The sequence below is a fragment of the Delphinapterus leucas genome, chromosome 7, assembly GCF_059928025.1.
Source record: "Delphinapterus leucas isolate spDelLeu-1000000601 "Yukka" chromosome 7, BTC_Dleu_Yukka2, whole genome shotgun sequence".
NCBI classification, from domain to species: Eukaryota; Metazoa; Chordata; class Mammalia; order Artiodactyla; family Monodontidae; genus Delphinapterus; species Delphinapterus leucas.
In genome coordinates, this window is record NC_143135.1 from 18,967,347 (window position 1) to 18,985,378 (window position 18,032).

Sequence of the window (18,032 nt, forward strand, 5' to 3'; positions counted from 1 at the left end):
ATAGGATTAACTCTCTTCAAGGAAAAACAATTTAAACAGAGTATTTGTTTATATTCAGACTCCTACCTCCAGTAGAAGTAAGGAATAATAGAGGTCATCTTTTCAAATGCTTTTGTTATACAGATGCAGAAAATAAGGTTTCCCAAGATCACAATTGGGAAAGAAGCAGGCCTGAAACCAGATCTCTAATATCACAGACCTGTATTCTTCCCAATAAAGAAAACTGTATAGTTACCTTTTACCTCAATCTCTCCAATGATTTTTGTTTTCATAAAAATCCTGCAAGAAAATGATGAACTGAGGGTTTTCTTTCTTGCAAAAGAAAATAATAAATCAATATAAATTACATATGAACACACTGTTGGGGAGGGGGAAATTTCCCTCTAACCCTCTTGAATTCTTTTGGCTGGTCTAACAAATAAATTGACACAAAACTGAATAAAATGAGAAAAAAAGAAAAACCAATTTAATTTGTATGCACGGAGTTCTTACATAAATAGGACCCCTGAAATGACCAAAGCAGGCTATTTTTATATCGCATTTAGACAAAGAAACAATATTTGTGAAGATTTAACAAAACAAAGATGCCTGTGCTAGGGGTAGCAGACAAATAGAGAAGTGACGAAGTTTGCTTACATGCTTTCTCAGGCTTGAACTCCCTAACTCTGTGATAAGAGTGCTTTCTATCCTCCTGGTGTAGAGGGGATACCTTTACATGGGAGATTTATTTCTCACTTTTGGGGGGAAACAGGAGGGGCAAAGCGTTTCTTTTAATCTTTTTTTTTTTTTTTTTTTTAATCAGCTGTTTCTCAAGTAACTTTAACTTAAAATAATCAGTATGCCATTGAAGCATATTTTGAGTTGGCCTGTCCTGGGCTCAAACCGTTCCCTCCTCTGAAATTTCCTTGGAAGTTTCACATATTAAAAGTTAGGCTGGTAAATTGTTCCATCTTCTTGAACCAGTCTGTTAGTCTTGACAATAATTTAGTTCAGTTAAATTCATTTCAGGATGTGGTGATACAGGTGGGTTCCCAAAGTTAAGCCTATGGTGCAAGCAATCAGGCATTTCCATGGGGCAGGCAATCAGGCATTTGATAGAGACAAAAGAAAAGCAATGGTTAAGACTTGGAGAAAATTATCAATCAGTTTTTGAGTTTTGAGGGTAGCTAGTTGAGAAGAATTCTAAATGTCAGGGTTGAAGCATCTTTAGTAGTTTGAAGGTCTCTGATGATGCCATCGAGTGTTCATGTAAACATTCAGAATGGTCCATATAGCAACACGCATGAAGAAGACTGTCTACACATGAGTTATTGTGGTGATTCCCCCAAAGTTCAAACTGAGACATGTGGCTTCAGTTAGTAGAACTTCAGGGAAAAGGGCAGTTTTAGTTCTCAATGATTCTAAGATAAAGAGTGGGGGAAAATTGGAAATGCGATGATTTTTCTTTCCTTTAAGAAAGGGAATTTATGTTGGATCTTTGTTTTAGGTTTAATTTCTGTTTGTTCATCTTACTAAGGGACTCCATAGGTAGCCATTATATATATAATGCGTGTGTGTGTCTTCTCCTTTCAATTTGACCCTCCCATAAGTCCCAATAAAACAGCTGTTTATGATGAGAGCTCTCAAAATTGGAAATTTGGAGAGTTATAGCCAGATATTTGAAAAAACTAGATAGATTCAGGATCCAGTTCAGTTTTCAGGTAAATACAGAACCTCAAGCAAAATTAATAGTGCTAGAATCTAATATCCACAAGTGTGTATTATAGTTTCTACAGAACCATAATTTTCTCTCGAAATTCACCCTTGTTTCTACCAAAGATAGCCAAATTAAGACTAATTTGTTTACAAAGTAAGTCTATATTCATTAATCTTGGCCTGGTTATTTACATAAGTACAGAAAGAATAGCAATTAACCATATAGGCTCTTTTACATCTGTTTTGCTGGAATTTTTCTTTTTTTTTTTTACTTTTTTTTTTTTTTTTTTTTTTACCGTACGCGGGCCTCTCACTGTTGTGGCCTCTTCCGCTGCGGAGCACAGGCTCCGGACGCACAGGCTCAACGGCCACGGCTCACGGGCCCAGCCGCTCCACGGCACGTGGACTGGGGCACGAACCCGTGTCCCCTGCATCGGCAGGCGGACTCTCAACCACTGCGCCACCAGGAAAGCCCTGGAATTTTTTATGAGGAGTTTACTGATTGAACTTTTCGTAGCCTCTTGAGGCTACAGAAATCAAGCCAAACATTTGCCATCAGATTTTGTCTGAAATACCTATAGATTTGTGTGGACTCCTCTGTACTTGAGGCTCCCCCATATATTCTGAGGTTCCTTGCCTTTTCAGGAAGGGACCTTCCTTACTCACGTGGTTAGGCTGCTGGGAACCCTGTAAGGCTACTTGTCCAAGTGGCTTTATTGGTTCCATAAAGTCAACCTTAGGTCCTTAAAGCTGTCTGGTCATATGTGAGTCTATGTATTTATCTCTCAAATATGTCATTCCAGTCAAAGCTTTGGTAATATAACAATATTTCCAATCGTGTCCTGTTATAAGGAGAACAGATCCTTATTGAACGTATGCAGTATGCAAATAGCTGTATTGCCAAGAACATAAGAATACTCACTGAGCATTTCTGAATTGGGGAGGGATCAGGTAGTGACAAAAGGATAAATTTTCAATTCTGCTTACAAAGGTATAATTTACCAAATTGCTTTAAGTCATAATTAGCTTAAGAGAAACGAGAAAAAGTTTTCCTTAAATCTGGAGAAACAAAACATTTAAAAAATCAATAACTTTTCAAATTTAAAAATATAATTGTCTTCCTTGATTCGTTTAGTCCCATGTAACTAATTCTTGTTTTGCTTGATCTTTTATTAGAAGTTTTACGAAGCCATCAGTTTCTCCATTAGGGTTCTGTAAATTCTTACCCAGTTTAGTGGTATAAGTTGAAAGTCATAAGAAACTTGTTTTTTAGAGTACTAGTTAGATATCTTTCCAAGAATTTCACTGAAGGTAAAACACATTTGCAAGAAGCTTTTATAAAAGCATCTAAGTAAAACAATAATTATCTGTGAATGATAAAAGATTTTAACATGTCCATAATTAAAGATCTGATTACTCACTATAATGCAACTGACAAGGAGATTTGGTTGTCTCTGTAACATACAACATTTTAAGATAATAATTGGAATTATGACTGATAACATTATATTAGGATATATCCAAGTTTTAGAAATTCCATATGACTTTTAGAACATTTATATTAATAACATTTGCTCATACAATAAAATCTAAGAAGTTTTATCATCATTTACTTAACAATACCTCCCATATAATTTAACATACCAAATAAGCCTAATTCATTTAATCTCTCTCATAAGGAGAGAAAACAAATATTTTGAGGTATTCCAGGAACCCTTTGGAAAACCCCAAAGTTAGTTTTAGGTCAGTAAGACTTCATTCAGAATTTGATTTTGGGGAAGTTTGTAAAAAATATCAGAAAGGTTTTAAAACACTCGGTCAAATAGGATCGTAGGTCACTGTGAAATAATACTTAATTATCCATTTAATCAAAGTGACAAAGACTTCATGGGAAAATAAGAAAGTTAAATAGCTGTAAAACCCTTTTAATATTGGAAATATTCATTTTTCTTCATAAGTAATAGAAGACATGATAAAGACAAAATATTGAATCTTTGTTTTTCTAGGCATATTACCTTAAAAGTAAAGAAACCTTTGTTTTCAATTTCTCATTAAGAGCGGATCAATAATCTAAGAAAACTTTGTTCTTTTAACAGAGAGAAAAACCAAATATTAATTTTATACCAGCTTACTTATGATATTAAAACTCATTTACTTAATTAAATTTATTCCAATCTTAGACCTAACAATACATAAAGTCCCTTTTCAAATATTCCTTTTTTATTTTTGTCAAGTAGAGGACAATTTTGCTCCAATACCCTGATCTTTTATAATATCTACAAGCATTTTGAGAAGAATAAGTGAGTTTGGGGATTGGTAAAGATAGGTGGGGCTTGTCTTGTTTCTAGAGTTGCATTTTGGTTTTTAGAGATTTGCAAGATAAAGATAGTCAATATCTTTGACTTCCAGCTGGTCTATTTCTTGATTATTTGTGGGAGCGCCTGGGGAATTGCCAAGGAGATGCGATGATTTTTCTTTCCTTTAAGAAAGGGAATTTATGTTGGATCTTTGTTTTAGGTTTAATTTCTGTTTGTTCATCTTAATAAGGGACTCCATAGGTAGCCATTATATATATATAATGCGTGTGTGTGTCTTCTCCTTTCAATTTGACCCTCCCATAAGTCCCAATAAAACAGCTGTTTATGATGAGAGCTCTCAAAATAATTCCTTTCAAATATAGCCAGTTTAAAGATCCACCATCTGGTTATTGATGAGTGGGCTCTTATATTATTCTCAAATAGGGACCCAAGCCAATAAGCCCTTTATATGGCTTAATCAGAGATGCAAGGGACATCTCACAAGAGAGTATGTAGTCCTCACAAGATCCAGAAAGTTCACTCCCAGAGTTAGTGTAAGAGAGTAAAAGCCCTTTGCTGGTATAGGTGGTAAGAATGGTGTCATGAAAATGGTGTCTCCAGTTTCCTACGAGAATGTGTGACACATCAAGTTATAGATCTACTAATCTATGACACTGAGCAGACTACTGGAATGACACTTTTCTAGCAACTAATGAGTAACGAAGATTGAGATGACAAAGGCCCCTTATGGACTAGGACCCCTTAGGACAAACTCCCCTGAGAGCTGGCATGGCTGGGCAAAGAGAGCACTGCTTGACTTCTTGTTCAGAACCCCAGCCTATTCAGCTGGTCACCAGGTGCATGCACCCCAGTAAGTGCACCTTCTAGCTGGCTGAGCCCAGAAAGAATATTCTCACTGGTCACAAAGCTAAACTCTCAGGACGTAGAACAGACAAAAGGAAAATCTTCATCCAGTTTTTACATGGGAGACCCACAGCAAGGCTTGTGTAAACAGACTCTGGTCTGGTCAGGCATGAACTCAACAGTCTGTGAGGCCAGCTCAAACAGCAGGCTTTTAATGGGTCTATACCTGCTGTTCTTTCCTATAGTTCTTCCTCCTTATGACAAAAGACACAACACAGAGAAACAAAGAAAAATAATTACCATCTCTGGGAGGAAAGTTTCAATAAAAATTGAGAGTGTTCATGTACCCAATACCAGAGTCGCTATGACCCAAGGATCCCATTTCACAAATATTATCTCCAGGTAATCTAAGTTTAGAAAGAGAGAAAAAGGACTCTCACCACTTTTTTCTTCCATCTGACCCTGCAGGCAGAGATTCAGGAGGTAAGAACTCTTACCTTCTGCTGAAGGTCCGGGGTCCCAGGAGCAGTTGGGGGAGGCAGAGTGGGGTCCAGTCAGTATCCTGCTGACCCCACCAAGTGTCAGGGAGGGGGAAATTTCTTGCCTATCTCACTTGAGTTCTTTTGGCAGGTCTAATAACTAAATTCACACAAGACAGATTGACAGGAGATAAAAAAAAAAATTGAATTTATATGCACGGAGGTTTCATAGAAATAGGACCCCTGAAGTGACCAGGGAAAGCTGTTTTTATATCATTTTTAGACAAAGAAATAATTATCTGTGAAGATTTAACCGAAAAGGGTGGGGCTTATGCTTGGGATAGCAGACACATAAAGAAGTAACAGAGGGTGTTTTCACATCTTTTTCTATGGTATTTTTGGTTAATAGCTTTATTACTTTTTTCTCATTCAACTGCATAAGTTTATTTATTATTTGAAACTGTTTACAGCTTTCTTAGCCTTGAATTCCCTAACTCCGTGATAAGGATGCTTTCTATCCTCCTGGTGTAGAGAGGATGCCTTTACATGGGAGATTTATTTCTCACTTTCAGGGGGAGAGAGGAGGGTCAGAGTGGGTTCTTTTGGTTTTTTGTTTTGTTTTGTTTTCTTTTAATATCTTTTTTTTTTCACCAGCTGTTTCTCAAGTAACTTTAACTCAAAATATTTAATATGCCATTGAAGCATATTTTGGGGCAGCCCGCCCTGGGCCCTGACAACGCCCTTCAAGAGATTCATGGGTAGCAGCCTGTATTGATCATGACACTATGTTTGAAAGAAGTGGCCTCACCTGGCAGCCTAATGTGATCCAATTTTCTTTGTTCATTTTATATATAAATTTGATGAGATTCTTCCACGACACATATGCACCATCTAAATTTGACCTACCCTAGTCCTTCACTGCCATATCTTCATTCTTCACTGTACTTACAACCATCTGTGATGGTCAGATTGTTTTGTTTTGTTTTACATATTTGCATATTGGCTCTCTCTCCTCCCTGGAATGTAAGATCCAAGAGGATAGGTTCCTTATCTGGCTTACTCATAGTAGATCGCATTCCTAAAAGAGAACTCAGTACACAGCAGGTCCTTCTGAAGATTAGTGGAATAACTAAAACGTTTTAAAGAAAAATGAATGAGTTATTGAATAAAAGACATTTTTTCCAAAGAGGAAATGCAGATAGCCAACAGGCACATGAAAAGATGCTCAACATCACTAATCATCAGGGAAATGCAAGTCAAAACCACGATGAGATATCACCTCACACCTGTCAGAATTCTATCATCAAAAAACCACAACAACAACAAAAAAAACCACACACAAATAACAAATATTGGCAAGGATGTGGAGAAAAGGGAACCCTTGTACACTGTTGGTGTAGCCACTTTGGAAAACAGTATGAAGTTTTCTCAAAAAACTAAAAATAGAACTACCACATGACCCAGCAATCCCACTCCTGGGTATACATCTGAAAAGAACAAAAACACTAATTCAAAAAGATACATGCACCTCTATGTTCACAGCAGCATTATTTATAATGGGCAAGATATGGAAACAACATAAGTGTCCATCAACAGATGAATGGATAAAGAAGATGTGGCATATATGTACACAATAGAGTACCACTCAGCATAAAGAAGAATGAAACTTTGCCATTTGCAGCAACATGGGTGGACTTGGAGGGCATTATACTAAGTGAAATAAGTCAAACAGAGAAAGACCAATATTGTATGATATCACTTACATATGGAATCTAGTAAAATACAACAAACTAATGAATAAAACAAAAAAAGAAGCAGCTGCACAGATATAGAGAACAAACTAGCGGTTACCAGTTGCAGGGGTGGCATTATAAGGGTGGGAGGGTGGCAGGTACAAACTATTGGGTGTAAGATAGGCTTAAGGATGTACTGTACAACACGGAATATAGCCAATATTTTGTGATAGCTGTAAATGGAAAGTAACCTCTAAAAATTGTATAAAAAATAAAATAATATTAAAAAAAGATATTTGTAGATCATACTCTAGGAATTATGCTGAATAGCATTACTAAACTAGTAGGTATAATACAGTCCTTTCAGTGACTACTTCTAGGGACCATACACCCTTACTTTTTTTATAACCTAAACTTACAAAATGCTTTTATGTTAACTATCTCATTTGATGTTTGTAATTATTAACCTTGGGCATCCCAGTCCAAGCCCAGTTCTGCCCAATATATACCAATAGATAAATAATATAATTTTAAGAAAAACAAATATGGAGTTAAGAGTAATAATCATTCACTGTAATAAAGCAAACAGCAAAGAAAAGTATTTAAAAAGTTAATAAAGTCCTCTTCTCTTCTACCGGGCATTGTAATTGGACTTTTTTGAAGTAACCAACATTAACAGAATGGAGTCTTTACTAAGGTTTCAAAAGCCCTTATGTCAGTTCCCTCCAATACTCCCACCTCACCTTTGATACGCATCTATTGAAGAAAAGGAAGTGAAAAGGAAGAAGAAACGAGAACAATAATTTAAATAAGTCCTTTGTTTAGGGAAGCCTTTTTGTTTTTTTGGCCTGTTGTTTTTTTCTTTTAATATTTTCTTTATTGAAGTATAGTTGATTACAATGTTTTGGGTGTACAGCAAAGTGATTCAGTTTATATATATATTCTTTTTCAGATTCTCAGATTCTTTTCTACTATATAGTTCCCTGTGCTATATAGTAGGTCCTTGTTGTTTATATTATATTATATATAGTAGTCTGTATCTGTTAGTCTCAAATTCCTAATTTATCCCTCTTCCACAATTTCCCCTTTGGTAACCATAAGTTTGTCTTCTATGTGAGTCTGTGAGTCTATTTCTGTTTTGTAAATAAGTTCATTTGTTTCATTTTTTTAGATTCCACATATAAGTGATCTCATATGATATTTGTCTTTCTCTGTCTGACTTCACTTAGTATGATAATCTCTAGGTCCATCCATGTTGCTGCAAATGGCATTATTTCATTCTTTTTTATGGATAAGTAATATTCCATTTTATTTATATATATCTGTGTGTGTATATATATATATATATATATATATACACACACAGATATATATATATATAGATAATGGAATATTACTTCTTTATCCATTCATCTGTTGATGGACATTTAGGTTACTTCCATGTCTTGACTATTGTAGATAGTGCTGCTATGAACATTGGGGTGCATGTATCTTTTTGAATTAGAGTTTTTGTCTTTTCTGGATATATACCCAGGAGTTGCATTGCTGGATCATATGGTAACTCTGTTTTGAGAAGTCTTTTTTTTTTGGCCTAATGAGTTTTTTTTTTTTAATATTTTGAATAGGTTCTCACAAGATTCTTCTGTGCCCTAAAGTAAACATTAAATTTACTAAACTAACCAGAATGAGGAAGTAAACATTTTTTACTTGTAATCGCTCCAGACTTGTTCTCTGGACATCCTACCTGATGCTAAAAAACTCAGTCTCCAACATACAAACTCACTTGCAGAGAGAAGCCCAGGAAACCTTAGCATGCACTGAGGCTACCTAAGTTGCCCTGGCTCTTGCAGTGCAAAATATTTCTTGCCATAGTCCAAAGGATATCTTTCCTCACTTAAAAGGAGGACTTTCAAAATCCATTCTCTGAGAAATGTACTCCTTCAGTCTAGATGAATCTTTGCTTTAGATTATCTTTTGATTTCTATTTCTATTTAGGCTGTTAAAAAACAAAATCCAACTGAGTAAATTTTAAATATCTTATTGGCTTTATTTAGCAATTCATGAATTGGGCAGCATCCAATCTAGCAGATAGACAGGAGGTCTGAGGAGCTGTACAAAATGAGGAACTTTTATAGTCAGAAGGGAGCAGAAATGAGGAAGTTATGCTGGGCAAGAAAGGGGATTGGTTATTGCAATGTTACTTTCCTTTAGGGGACTTTTGGGATCTATCAGGCAAATTACCTAACTAGTACTGATCTGGTGATTCCTGATTTACTGATTTGAGATTCCATTTCTGAGACAGCCAAAACTGTAATTAAGTCTCAGTTTATTGACATGGGGCTTAGCATTAGCAACTCCATTTGGAACCTGTTGTCTTGTTTTTAACAAGGCTGATATGTAAAATATTAAAAAGTTTTAGAACAAAAGAAATTGAGAGCTCAGAGAACTTGACACTCCTGTCTTTTATATAAGGAATAGGAGAACCAGTGAGACAAAGCAGCTATACTCAGTCTCACAATCAGTGGCAAACCAAGACTGAAATCCATGAATCCAAGTAATTTCCAGAACTACCTGAAAGATGCATTTCTTATATGAACTTTCAAAACCACATGAAGGCTAGAACAAGCAAACCAAAATATCACGTGGCAATCACATAAAAGAGGGGAAAGAAATCAAACCATATATATATTTAAAACCAAAGAAATAAATGATCGAAGCCTTGTCTTAAGAGGGGACTAATGCGAAAGAGGACAAGAATTAAAACAATTGTTATTATTCTGAAAACAAAGACAGATGGGTAGTTAGCACACTGTACATTCCTGTTGAGAAGAGAATACGGCTGAGAACAGACAGATTACATCCAAGCTGAATCATCCCTCTCCTCATTAGTTTCTTTTTATTTATTTATTTTTTTAATGTAATTTTATTTTATTTTTATATATTTTTATATATATTTTTATATCATTTTATTTTTATATATTTTTTATTTATTTTATTTTTTATACAGCAGGTTCACACACATACACACACACCCCATGGCTTTCCCCCCTTGGTGTCCATACGTTTGTTCTCTACATCTGTGTCTCAATTTCTGCCCTGCAAACCAGTTCATCTGTACCATTTTTCTAGGTTACACATTTATGCATTAATATGTTTTCCTTTTTCTGACTTACTTCCCTCTGTATGACAGTCTCTAGATCCATCCACGTCTCTACAAATGAGCCAAGCTTGTTCCTTTTTACGGCTGAGTAATAGTCCATTGCATATATGTACCACATCTTCTTTAGCCATTCGTCTGTCGATGGGCATTTAGGTTGCTTCCATGACCTGGCTATTGTAAATAGTGCTGCAATGTGTCTTTGTGAATTATCGTTTTCTCTGGGTATATGCCCAGTAGTGGGATTGCTGGGTCATATGGTAATTCTAGTTTTAGTTTTTTAAGGAACCTCCATACTGTTCTCCATAGTGGCTGTATCAATTTACATTCCCACCAACAGTGCAAGAGGGTTCCCTTTTCTCCACACCCTCTCCAGCATTTGTGGTTTGTACATTTTCTGATGATGCCCATTCTAACTGGTGTGAGGTGATACCTCATTGTAGTTTTGATTTGCATGTCTCTAATAATTAGTGGTGTTGAGCAGCTTTTCATGTGCCTCTTGGCCATCTGTATGTCTTCTTTGGAGAAATGTCTATTTAGGTCTTCTGCCCATTTTTGGATTGGGTTGTTTGCAAACGAATCAACGGACAAAGGATTAATCTCGAAAATATATAAACAGCTCATGCAGCTCAATATTAAAGAAACAAACAACGCTCATTAGTTTCTTGCACAGAGAGCATAACTACCGAATGGAAGGGTAAGCAGCCTGTTCTGAGCTAAGTAGACTGATTTTATTTCTTAACATCTATCTTCTACCAAACTCAGTAGCGCCATCTTTGAGCAGAAAGAGTGTGCATGCCATTCTTCCTTTTCACTTAAAAGTGTACCGTTTATGATGACTAAGAATTCTAGAATCAAATCTAAAAGGGACCGTCAGTGGCATCCAGTTCAACCCCCTCCTTTTATAAATGAATCCCAGAAAATTAATGAAACAAACTGGGGAAAATGAAAGTAACACTTGAGCACAGCAGGCTGTTGGTTTTTGACTTAGATAAATCAGACTGCTATGGCCTTAGAACCTGAACGGAAGTGAATATTTGCTGGAATTTAAAACGATAGAAATGAAAAAGCATCAACCCACTTTTTTATACTCTGTGTTCCATGGTGGCATCTGAACTCATTTGGAGCACATTAATTAAATTGACCCTAGGGCAGGATAAATTAGAAAACAATTTGTGGGATGTTTGTCTAAGAGGAGAGGAGTTTAAATAAGCTATAATATTTATAGCCTCTCTTTATTCCCAAAGCACACAAGTGCATACATTCTTCTATATTTCAGTTTTGTGGGGCTGAGTGCCTAACTTTGTATTATCTTACTCATTTTACAGATAGGGAGAATATGCGACAGAGAGGAAATATTTGAACCTGGTTAATTTTTCTCTTAATTCTGCCTTTTATCAGTCCAATCTTTAGCTGTAGAATACAGCCTAATAAACCCTTGGCCTTTATAAAATTGATGCCTCTGACAAGCTGAGCTGGGAGCATGAAAATATTTCCCCAGTGTTTTTTGCAGCTTCCTTTTTTCTAATACTTAGTTTCACTTTTGAGGTTGGGGTTATAAAACAATCTGTTTCAAAATACGAAATAGACATGTCTATGAAAATATATATACATATTAATTTAATATTATAGTTTATAATAGAGTATGGGAAGAAAGAGCTCCCTGTGTTACACATCTCAACTACTGGTTCCTTTGCTAGGTGTTTTTATGTGTCCACTCGTTAGACTATGGTGCCCAGTCGTTTGGTCAGACAACAGTTTAGATGTTTCTGCGAAGGTATTTTTTAGATGAGATTAACATTTAAATCAGTGGACTTTGAGTAAGGCAGATTACCCCCCATTATGTGGATGGTCTTCATCCAATCAACTGAAGACCATAAGAGAAAATACTGAGGTTCCCCATGAAGGAGGGAATTCTGTCTCTAGACTGCCTTCAGACTCAAGACTCAAGACAGTAACATCACTCCTGCCAGAATATGTATACAAATATATATAAAAAATATATATGTTGTTCTGGAGAACTCTGACTAACATAATTCCCAACTTATATAAACAAATACTAAGAATTTAGCACACGTGGTTACTACAAAATACAGGAATAAAGTTCTATCTCCTCCCAATTGCGGTGCTCTTTAAACCTGAGCTCTAGGCTATCAGGATCTGCAGATGCTTCTAGAATAAATGTCCACTCAAATGCTTTCTTACTACTAAATTTACACATCTTTATCATATCTAGCCAATAAGGAATTCCTTTACTTTCCCAGGAACTCCATCATGTACTTAAAAACACAAAAAGCAAACAAACAAACAAAAAATGCACAATGATTTCAGGTGTGATAACCTCGGAGGGATATACATCTCTATTACCATATAGCATGACTTGGCCTGGCTTTGTGTTGCCTCTATGTTTTTCTTGGGGTGTGTTGCACCAACAGACGGTATTTTGGCACAGTTGGGGTCCTGCAAGAATTGTGAAAATATCAAATTTCTTATTATACTACTGTCCATTTGTATATACTTTCTCCTAATAATATACTCATTTCTGTTTAAGGGCGTATTTGCAAACATCCAATTCTCTTGATTCTTTCAACAAATGGAGCCCTAGTAAGACCACATCCTCAACTGGGGAACACAGCAGAGTCAGTACCCAGGCTACTGTTCCTATGTTTCCAGAGTCCTAAAAGCTCATACTTCCCTCTCCTTCCCCTCCCATCATATATATTTACCATGCTCTGCTGTGCTATGAGCTTTACATAGCAATGCTGAGAGCCTCCATTTGTTAATAATATTGTACTAGTGTTAATGTAGCAAAGATGCATCTGAAGTCATCTTCATCCCAGCACACGCCCTACCTACGTAGTTAACAAGGCAGCTCAGGCTAGTTCAGAATAAGGATGATTAAAAGGAAGAAATCAGTCACAAAAGCAAAACAAGTGGGGGCAAGGAAGAGGTTTTCAAACAAAGAAGGAGGAAAAAAAAGGTTTTTCAACTTACTCTGAGCTTTGCACCTCTTATACAAGTCTCCCACTTTACTCTCTGCTCCCAAACCTGGCTTCAGTAAAACTGTAGCAGAATCCACAGCCAATCTCAAAGCAAAGGTCCAGAGGGTGTGTGGGAATTTGGCAGTCCCGCTCCAAAAAATACACAGCTTTCTTTCCTCAGTAATGACCGTGTGGATGCATCTTTTCCTTGAAAGAAAATTCATAACGCATATGAATCAAGTCAAACATTCAGGCCTGATCAAACAAAAGCACAGTTTATGAACATATAAATGATCATATATTCATTTGGTAAATTAAACGTGACACGTCCAGGCCTATGACTTGAAAGCATTGTGGTCTAAACTGAAATGAACAAAATTTATTTGGGAGGAGAAGAAGAAAGAAATTAAAGAATAAAACACAAAATACAAATTGTTAGGAATGAATTGAATATGAATCTCCAAAAGAAGATATTGAAGGTAGTGGTTCTAATGCATTTGATCAAGTAACCCTTTGTTCATTAAAAATGTTGAAGGTCTATGAGGCTTCCCTCATGGCACAGTGGTTAAGAATCCGCCTGCCCATGCAGGGGACATGGATTCGAGCCCTGGTCTGGGAAGATCCCACATGCCGCAGACCAACTAAGCTTATGTGCCACAACTACTGAACCTGCACTCTAGAGCCGGCGAGCCACAACTATTGAAGCCTGTGCACCTACTGCAACAAGAGAAGCCCGTGCTCCACAACAAGAAGCCACTGCAAGCCCGCGTACCACAATGAAGAGTAACCCCTGCTCGCCGCAACTAGAGAAAGCCTGAGGGCAGCAATGAAGACCAAATGCAGCCAAAAATAAATAAATAAAATAAATTTATTAAAAAAAATTGTTGAAGGTCTAGGCTTTCCTAGCACATGTGTTGGCAAATTTTGCAAGTCTAGCCTTAAAAGGAGTGGCCAGAGGTCTACAAATTTTCCTTTACTTGGACTCATTTCCAGCCCTGAGTTGATAATAATGGTATGAAATCCTACTCACCCTTGATAGCACTACTCAAAAATCAGCTTCTTGAAGTTTTGTCTCACTCCCCATGGAGAAAGCTACCTTCTCTTTTTGTTGCCAATTTAAATTGGACTCAGTATCTGTGGTGAGTGTTTGTCAGTTGCCTTCCTGGGATCCATAGTATGCCGTCACAACATCCTGCTACCACACCTGCCCCCTCCATTAAAACACACACATAAACATTCATACCTTTCTCTAGCCATCAATACAGTTGTCTTCAGTGAGGAATATGCCTCTTTCCCCATTGTCAGCCAAGTAGTTTGGGACAATTTACCCAGCCCCAAGCTCTAAGGATCCATCAGCATGTCTCATTCCTTTAACCACAGCTGCTTGTTCAGTGATAAGCACAAGTGTCAATTAAAGCCAGTAAAAGAGTAAACCTTAGGCCTTGTTTGATAACCACTGTCTGAAACACTTTATTTTACAAATGACCTAGGAAAAGGGTGATGTGAGACTCAAAGGCTCTCCTGCCATTTTTTTTGATCACAAAAGGGCTTGTGGGTGGGTGGACTTTTGGAGAAGGAGCTTCTGTCAATCAGAATGACAGCATTTAAGAAAGAGAAACTTGCTCCTTGGTGCCACTGGATCAATTCTAGCTGAAGTCAACTCTACATTTTTACTTTCTGGTTGTACAAGTTAGTGATTCTCCTTTTTGCTTCATTCTTTTTAATGCTCTGTTTTAATGATCAGTGAAATATAGTCTCCAAACTGAAAAAAAAAGTCTATGACTAGACAATACATATTTGTTTTGTGTTTATTTATATCTCCTTCTGTGCCCCTTCATGAAGTCTTTGAGAGCAGAAATCCTATTATCTGTCTTCTCATCCCCGTATGTTTACAAAGCAGAATGCCTGACCCATAATTAATATTCAGTAATTTTTGTTGAATTTAAGTTAATCTTTATCAGAGCTTCTTGTTAGTTTTAACACTGTGTATATTCTCTTTAAAGGAAAGAGTGTAGAATCTGAAGCCTACACCTTTCACTTAGATAACATAAAGTCATCTGGACTGTGTGAGCTTTCTTGAAGTTTAGAAGCAAATCTGTGCTCCCAGTTGTCTTCGAGATAATTAAGATATAAGCAACACACGGTGTTCTTTGCTCCACTCCCTTCTCCTTTGCCATGGGTATCTAACTGATTCTAGACAAGATCTTAAACTCTTAAGTTATCGATGGAGAGGATTTTTAGTTTCACCCTCCATTACTATGATTGAGATTTAATAATTGGAGTTCATAGACTGGTATCACCAAAATGGAGCAGTGTTGAGAAGACTTCAGTTTGGGTCATTCATAATGACCATCCTGAAAATGTAGCAGACTCCCTGTTCCGGAAAATTATTTTGTCATTCACATGGGTAGAGAATATTCAGAGATATCATAGACAAGTGGAATGAAAGGAACCATTCTAAGTAATATACTACCTGGTCTTCTTCTCTTCCTTCCTTCGTTCCCTCCTTTCTTTCTTCCTTTTTTTTTTTTTCTGTTTTAAATTCATGTCTATGTTTATTATAAAACCCATGTCCAGTTTTCAGACTTTACTTTTACTTTATTTCATATATCTCTTTCTAGTTGATGATTTCCCAGCTGTTATTTACTTTAAAAGAATTATTCCCACCCGACAGAAGGTTTGTGCAAAACCACACACACACATTTTTAGGAATATAGTACAGTATAATGGGAGGGTACAAAGAGGATAAAGCCTTATATGCTCTAGGCACTGAGATGAGCGTTTATATTAAGGGCTATTTCTTTGAGTTATCAAACAGGTTTGAGAAAGAAAAAAATAAAAACTGAATTACCTCTAATTATTTGTTGAGCACTAACTATATGCCGGACACTATACTAAGCACTTTCATTAACTCATTTCATCTTCACAGAAACTTTTTCAAGTAGTTTCTTGTATTATCTTCATTTTACAGATGAAGAAACCAAGATTCTGGGAAGTTACATATCTTGCTTGAGATCACACAGCTAGCAAATGGAAGAGCTGAGATTCAAAGCTAGGCAATCGGGCAAAGGACTATGCTTGACTTTATCTTACTAGCTTATGGCAGAGACAGTATTCAGTACCAGACTGGTCTGAGTTAAAGTCCATGTGCTTTCCATAATCCTCCACCAAAGTCCTGGAATTCAGAAGTTCTGAGTTCCCTTTCTGGTTTTGCCATGGATAGTGTGTTCTTGAACAAGCTGGTTAGCTCTGAGGGGTCTCAAGTAACTGCTCATCAGGTTGTTTGTTTTTTTGGTGTTGAGTTGTATGAGTTCTTTGTATATTTTGAATATTAACCCCTTATCAGATATATCATTTACAAGTATCTCTTCCATTCAGTAGGCTGCCTTTTCATTTTGTTGATGGTTTCCTTCCTTCTCTTTAGTTTGACATAGTCCCTTTTTTTTTTTTTTTTACTTTTGTTTTTGTGCCCTTTGCCTGAGGAGACAGATCCAAAAAAAATATATATATATATTGCTAAAACTAATATCAGAGTGTACTGCCTGTTTTCTTCTAGGAGTTTTATGGTTTCAGATCTTACATTTAAGTCATTATTTTGAGTTTATTTTTGTAAATGCTGTGAAAAGTAATTCAGTTCCATTCTTTTGCATGTAGCTGTCCAGTTCTCCCAACACCATTTATTGAAGAGGCTGTCTTTCCCCCATTGTATATTCTTGCCCCCTTTGTTGTAGATTAATTGACTATATAAGCATGGGTTTATTTCTGGGCTCTCTATTCTGTTTCATTGATCTATGTGTCTGTTTTTGTGCCAGTACAAACTGTTTTGATTACTGTGACTGAGGTTAATATCCAAAATATACAACTCAACATCAAAAAGAAGACATAGAGTTCACCAACAGACATATGAAAAGATGCTCGGCATCACTCATCATCAAGGAAATGCAAATCAAAACCACAATGAGATACCATCTCACACCTGTCAGAATGGCTATCATCAAAAAGACAACAAATAACAAGTGTTAGCAAGGATGTGGAGAAAAAGGAACCTTCATGCACCATTGGTGGGAATGTAAATTGGTGCAGCTGCTATGAAAAACAGTGTGGAGTGTCCTCAAAAAATTAAAAATAGAACTATCATATGATCCAGCAATTACACTCATGGGTATTTACCCAAAGAAAACAAAAATACTAATTTGAAAAGATAGATGCACCCCAATGTTCATTGCAGCATTATTCACAATAGCCAAGACAAGGAAGTAATCTAAATGCCCATCACCAGATGAATAGATAAATAAGATGTGGTATATATATATTACTCAGCCATAAAAAATGAAATCTTGCCATTTACACCAAAACAGATGGATCTATATGGTATTATGCTATGTGAAATAAGTCATACAAAGACAAATAATATGGTGTCACTTATATGCGGAATCTAAAAACAAAACAAACAAGTGGAACAAAACCAGATTCATAGATACAGGGAACAAATGTCTGGTTGTCAGAGGGAAGGGTGGTGGAGGGTGGGCAAAACAGGTGAAGGGGGTTAAAAGGTACAAACCTCTAGTTATACAGTAAATAAGCCATGAGGATTTAGTATACAGCATAAGAAATATGGTTAATAATATCGTAATAACTTTGTACAAGGACAGATGGTTACTAGACTTACCGTGATGATCACTTCATCATGGATGCACATATCAAATTACTATGTAGTACACCTGAAACTAACATAATATGGTACAACAAAGTTTTTTTTAATCAGTACAGTCTATAGAAAGAAAAGTTTAGGATGCTGTTTTGAAAAACTGTTTACCATAGTTATA